We start from the raw sequence: 5,957 nt of genomic DNA, 5'->3' as shown, positions 1-5,957 counted from the left end.
TACTGCTGGGGCCATAGTCTGATAGCTGTGTGTGGTTATATTTCCTTCTCCCCAGGAAAAGAGTCACTTTGGAGTGGTGTTGGCTGTTTCAGGACTGCTTGCACACTGCCAGGCTTATTACATCAATTTGGATGGACTCCAAGAGTGTACTGAAAGGGCAGATCTGCAGAAATTTGTGTGTGATATTAACAAGGTTTGCTTGGGTCTGCCCTCAGAGGAGACTCGGAGCTGGGATCTGGCTGGACAGAGTGTGTCCACAGGAGAATATGGGTGTGGAACAGTTGTGTTAGCAAGTTATGTAGCGAATGCATGTGCTAGGCTGATCCATGCAGGTGACCATGTATTTTGGCTGCAGAAGAAAATGGCACCCTCCAGATCCTTGATTCACAGACAAGTTTCCCACTGATCCCTGCCCCTCTAGCACACTCTGAGATTAGTAACAAATCTCTGTCTTGCACACCCAAGAAGTTTTTTGAACTGCTGTTTCCATGCTGTATCTCTGCAGGGCTATTTGTTATGCTGTCACTTTAAGGACAAGTAATCAATTTATTATTATTATTGTTATTAATCATTACACTCTCAGCTCTCCCAGAGCAGAGCCCAATAATTTTTTAAATTCTAAGTTAATTCCCAGTGATTGCAGTAACTCATGAAATTTACCCCTCTGATTTTCAAAAACAGTGCTATGGGGATTTGTCTTTCCTATGTGGGCTTCCGGGTGTGAGAGTCTGTTTCTCTTCCCTTTCTATGACCGTTGTGTTCCTCTCTGTTACAGACAGTCCCCTGTATGTTTAGCTCCTGAGTCCATCTCTTCCCTTCCTACTCTCTTCAAGGTGGCCTCTTCTCTATATTTAGTTATGGAGAGATTTTTCTGCCAGTTTTCAGGTCATTTTTATAGATTATTCTCACTCGTGAATATTATCTTGTATCGATGGTAAGAGGTGAAAGTATATTCTTCCTACTCCATCATCTTCCCTGGAGGCTCAATAAACAGACTTTAAGAAAAAATAGTGTTTGGGAAACTGGATAGCCAAATGGAAAGTGATGAAACTGGACAACTTTCTTACACCACACATGAAAATAAACACGAAATGAGTTAAGTCCTTAAATGTAAGAGTTGGATCCATAAAATTCCTAACATTAAACATAATCATTGGCCTTAAAAACATATTTATGGACATGTCTCCTCAGGAAGGAGAAACAATAGAAAAAATAAACTGCTGGAACTTCAAAATAAAAAGCTTTAACACAGCAACAGAAACCATCAGCAAAAGAAACAGTCAACCTAGTGAATGGGAGAAGATATTTGCAAATTATATATACAATAAAAAGTTAATATTAAAAATACATAAAGAACATAGACAATTTAACATCATAAAACAAAGTATCCAATTTAAAAATGGGCAGAGTATCTGAATAGATTTTTGTCCAAATAGTACAAACAGATGAGCAACAGATATATGAAAATACGCTCAACATCACTAATCATTGTGAAAATGTAAATATAAACTACAATTTGATACCACCTCACACCAGTCAGAGTGACTACTAAGTCAAAGAAAAGAAATAACAAGTGGGGGAGCCTGGGTGGCTCTGTTGGTTAAGCGTTCGACTTTGGCTTATGTCATGATCTCACAGTTTGTGAGTTTGAGCCCCACATTGGGCTCTGTGCTGACAGCTCAGAGTCTGGAGCCTGCTTTGGATTCCGTGTATGTGTCTCTTTCTCTGCTCCTCTCCCACTTGCACTCTGTATCTCTCTCAAAAATAAATAAATATTTTTTAAAAAGTTTAAAAAAAGAAAGAAATAACAAGTGTTGGCAAGAATATGGAGAAAAGGGAAACTTTTTCACTATTGGTGGGAATGTATATAGGTGCAATCACTGTGAAAAACAATATGGAGGCTTCTACTAAATTAAAATTAGAAACATCATATGATACAATAATTCCTGTTATTTTTATTCACCCAAAGAAAATGAAAAGACTAATTTGAAAAGATGCATCCTTGTGGTTATTGTAGAATTATTTTCAATAGTCAATATATGGATGCAACCCTAGTGTCCATTGATAGAGTGATAATATGGTGTGTGTGTGTGTGTGTGTGTGTGTGTGTGTGTGAGTGTGCATGTGTGTGTGATGCGGTATTACTCAGCCAGAGGAAAGAAAGGTATCTTTCCTTTTGCAACAACATAGATGGACCTATAAGGTATTATGCTATGTGAAATTGGACAAATACAAAGATAGTAAGATTTCATTTATATATGGACCATAAAAAACAAGCAAACAGACTCCTAAATACAGAGAACAGACTTGTGGTTTCCAATGGGATGGTGGTGGGAGAATGAGCAAAATTGATCATGGTGATTAATAGGTACAAATTTCCAATAATAAAATTAGTAAATCATGGAGCTAAAAAGAACATCATAAGGAATACAATCAATAATATTGTAATAACATTGTATGGTGACAGATGGTGACTACATTTATCACTGTGAGCATTGAGAAATGTATAGAATTATCAAATCAATATGTTTTACACCTGACAGTAATATTACACTGTCTATTTTATCTCAATAATAGATTTTAATTAAAAAATTAAAAATGAAGCATCAAACTGGATAAAACAGTACTTCTTGGAGAAAATGAATGTCTGTGCCTCTTCCTATGTTCTACTCTCAGGTCAGGATGGTAGTCAAAAATTAGAATAAGCTTTCACTGCCTTCTTTGCCTCTGTGATGGAAAAATATAATGACAATAATCCTTGTTCACCTTTGTGGGTGATTTAAGAAACATTATATACACTTCTATCTATTTGCTAACAAATACCTTTTATTCAAATACTTTTATTAATGCATCTCTTTACTGAATTCCATTGTTTTGTTTCAAACACAATAAGACTATTGAAGATTTAATGGTTGGTTTCTAAAATAATCTATGTTTCTAAATAGACATTTTGTGTAGCTCAAGAAAGACTCAAACCAGAGACTTTTATTTCCACACTGGAACTGGTTTTGGATATAAAATACAGCAGTGATATCTCTTAAACTATTTTGGTGTTAGATACTTTCCCAAGACCTTCTTTACAACTTTCATAACCTCCTTGTTTCTAAGGCTATAAATTATGGGGTTCAGCATGGGGTGAGAATAGTGTAGAAGATGGAGATACCTTGATCCAGTGCTGGGGTATGGGAGGAGCCAGGTGTCATGTACACCACTATCCCTGGTCCCAGGTAGAGACTCACTACAATCAGGTGAGAAGAGCATGTGGGTAGGGATATTTTTCTCCCCTCAGGAGAGTGTATTCTGAGAACAGTGAGGAAAATTCGAATATAGGAGGTCACTATTAGACTAAAGGGGATGAGTATAAATATTATACTTACCACAAACAACATCATTTCATAGTGTGAAGTGTCCTCACAGGATAACTTCAGGATGGCTAGTATCTCACAGAAGAAATGATTTATCTTCAGACCACAGACAGAAAAACGCATGGTGTAGATGGTTTGAATGAGTGAATTTAGAGCAGCCCCAGTCCATGATGACACTGTCATTACCAAGCATACCTTACAATTTATAATTGTGTAATGAAGGGGGTTACAAACAGCCACAAATCAGTCATAGGACATAAAGGTTAGGAGAAGACACTCAGCACCACCTAGAGTTAGGCAGAAGAACATTTGTACTCCACAGCCAATATAAGAGATGCTGTGCTTCCCTAAGGAATGGTTGATAACCATCTTAGGAACCAAACTGGAAATATATAACAAATCAATGATGGAAAGCTGACTGAGCAAGAAGTACATAGGGGTGCAGAGGTGGGAGTCCACCCAGATCAGAAAGATGACTATGGAGTTCCCTGTGAGGGTAATGAAGTAGATGAGAAGAATGAGGTAGACCAGGAAGCTGACATACTGGAACTCAGGTAAGAGACCCAAGAGGATGAAATCTGTAGTGGATGTGTCATTTAATTTTGCCATATCCCAGCCTCATCAGTGGCAGCTGTTGTGTGGTAAGAGGAAAGCATAGGTCATCTGTAACATCTTACGTCTTGTTATGAGCTTTTGATTTTATACTTTTTTTTTTTCTATCCATTATTCCTTCTACCTCCTCACAGACCCAAATAGCATGTAAAACATATTGAGAAACTTCTAGGCTGAAGAATATATGGATAATTCAGGAGAGTTGCACACAGCTTGGAGAAAGCATGGAACCTCTGTGTTCTTTCCCATATGCCTTGCCCTACACATGTCTGCCATCTAAATGTTAATATGCATCCTCTATTATATCTTTTTATAATAAACAGGTAATACAGTTAAAAAATCTTGAGGTTTTCACATTTTAAACGTATTATGTGATAAATACTATATGTAATTATTTTACTCCGCTATTTAAAATGTGTTTCAAATCTATATTATTATAGTACTCACCCAAGAAATTAAAACCCATTATTTGGAATTTCCTGAAACAACTATTCTCCACAGTTTTTTGTGCCATTTTAGTTTTGAATTGTCAAAGACACCATATTCCCAAGTATCTTACATAGATTTTCTTCCACTCTGTGTAATTTATCCCTTTCTCAATCTTTTATAGCCATTGCAAAATTAACTACATATTTTGCATGTTCAAAATTTTTAAGAGTTTAAAAACAACAACATCAAAGCAATAAACCATGCACAAGACCCTTCCAAGAACAGAATTCTGTATGATTGCATATATAAAATTCATCCTGATCTTAAGGGATTCTACCTTTTGGAACAACTTGATCTACCTGCCTATTCTGAGCTCATTTCTGTATTTCCAACAACTTTTTAAATACATTCACCAGATACCCTGACAACACTTTCAACTCATCATGACAAAAGTGATCTCAGCCATTTATGCCACTACCACTCCATTACTATAAACATTCAGGCTTAACTCTTGAGACCACTTTTGATTTCCTTGCTTTCTATATTTAATCAGTTACTTCTCCCAGCCATATTAAACTAAGTATTTGTAACACACACATCTTCTTTCCAAACCTATTATTTCACTCAATTCTAAGTTTTTAATGCTCATTTTCCTGACTTTCTAGTCTCTTTTCCCTTCAAACCATAATCATCTTAAATCATACTTGTGATCAAGTCACTCTTTGGGGCAACTGTGAACCTGACCTGTTTTCCCTTGTAGGTTAAAGACTTTTTTCCTTGCTGCTTTCATGATTCTTTCCTTGTCTGTGTGCTGTGTGAATTTCATTCTGAGATGCTTTAGTAATAGTTGATTTTTTTTGAATTTAATAAGTTGGATTTTGTTGTATATTGATGTCTGTGTTCTTCCCCAAATTAGGGAAGTTTTCAACTATAATTGTTTAAAAACTCTTCTGCTCCCCTTTCTCTCTCTTCATCTTCTAGACTCCTACAATATTAACAGTGTTCCTCTTTAATAAGTTTCTGAGTTCTTTAAATTACATATCGTGATCTTTTGCCTTTATTTTTCTTTTCCCAGCTTTATTATTTTCCATAACTTTATTTTCCATACCACTGATTTGCTGTTTTTTTCATCCATCCTTGCTTTCATGGTACCTTTAGAGATTGCAACTTGGTTATAGTATTTTTAATTATGCCAAGACTAGATTTTACTTGTTTTATCTCTACAGAAAGGGATTTTCCAGTGTCTTCTGTGCTTTTTTCAACCGCAACTAGTATTCTTGTAATTGTGGTTTTAAGTACTAGTTTAGACATCTTATATCTCTGTTGACTAAATCCCTGGTTTCCATTTCTGCCTGGTTTTTTTTTCCTTTTGGGGTAATTTCTCTGTCTTATCATTTAAGAATAAGAAAAAATAATAAAATAAAAAAATAAATTAAGAAATTAAGAAAAAACAAAAAAAATCAAATAAAGGAAATGAGATCTTTGGTGTATTTCAGTCTGGTTGTTAAGAGAAACTTGATAGAAAGATAAAGAAATAAAGAGGAAAAAAAG

At 35.5% G+C, this 5,957-nt stretch overlaps 1 pseudogene; it reads right to left on the bottom strand.

Moving 5' to 3' along the window:
* Positions 1-3,042: 3,042 nt before the first annotated feature.
* LOC123575899 lies at positions 3,043-3,974 on the bottom strand (annotated as a pseudogene).
* Positions 3,975-5,957: the final 1,983 nt, after the last annotated feature.

The sequence above is a fragment of the Leopardus geoffroyi genome, chromosome A1, assembly GCF_018350155.1.
Source record: "Leopardus geoffroyi isolate Oge1 chromosome A1, O.geoffroyi_Oge1_pat1.0, whole genome shotgun sequence".
Classification (NCBI taxonomy): Eukaryota; Metazoa; Chordata; class Mammalia; order Carnivora; family Felidae; genus Leopardus; species Leopardus geoffroyi.
The sequence above is the reverse complement of the archived record's forward strand: the minus strand, read 5'-3'. Positions and strand labels throughout refer to the sequence as shown.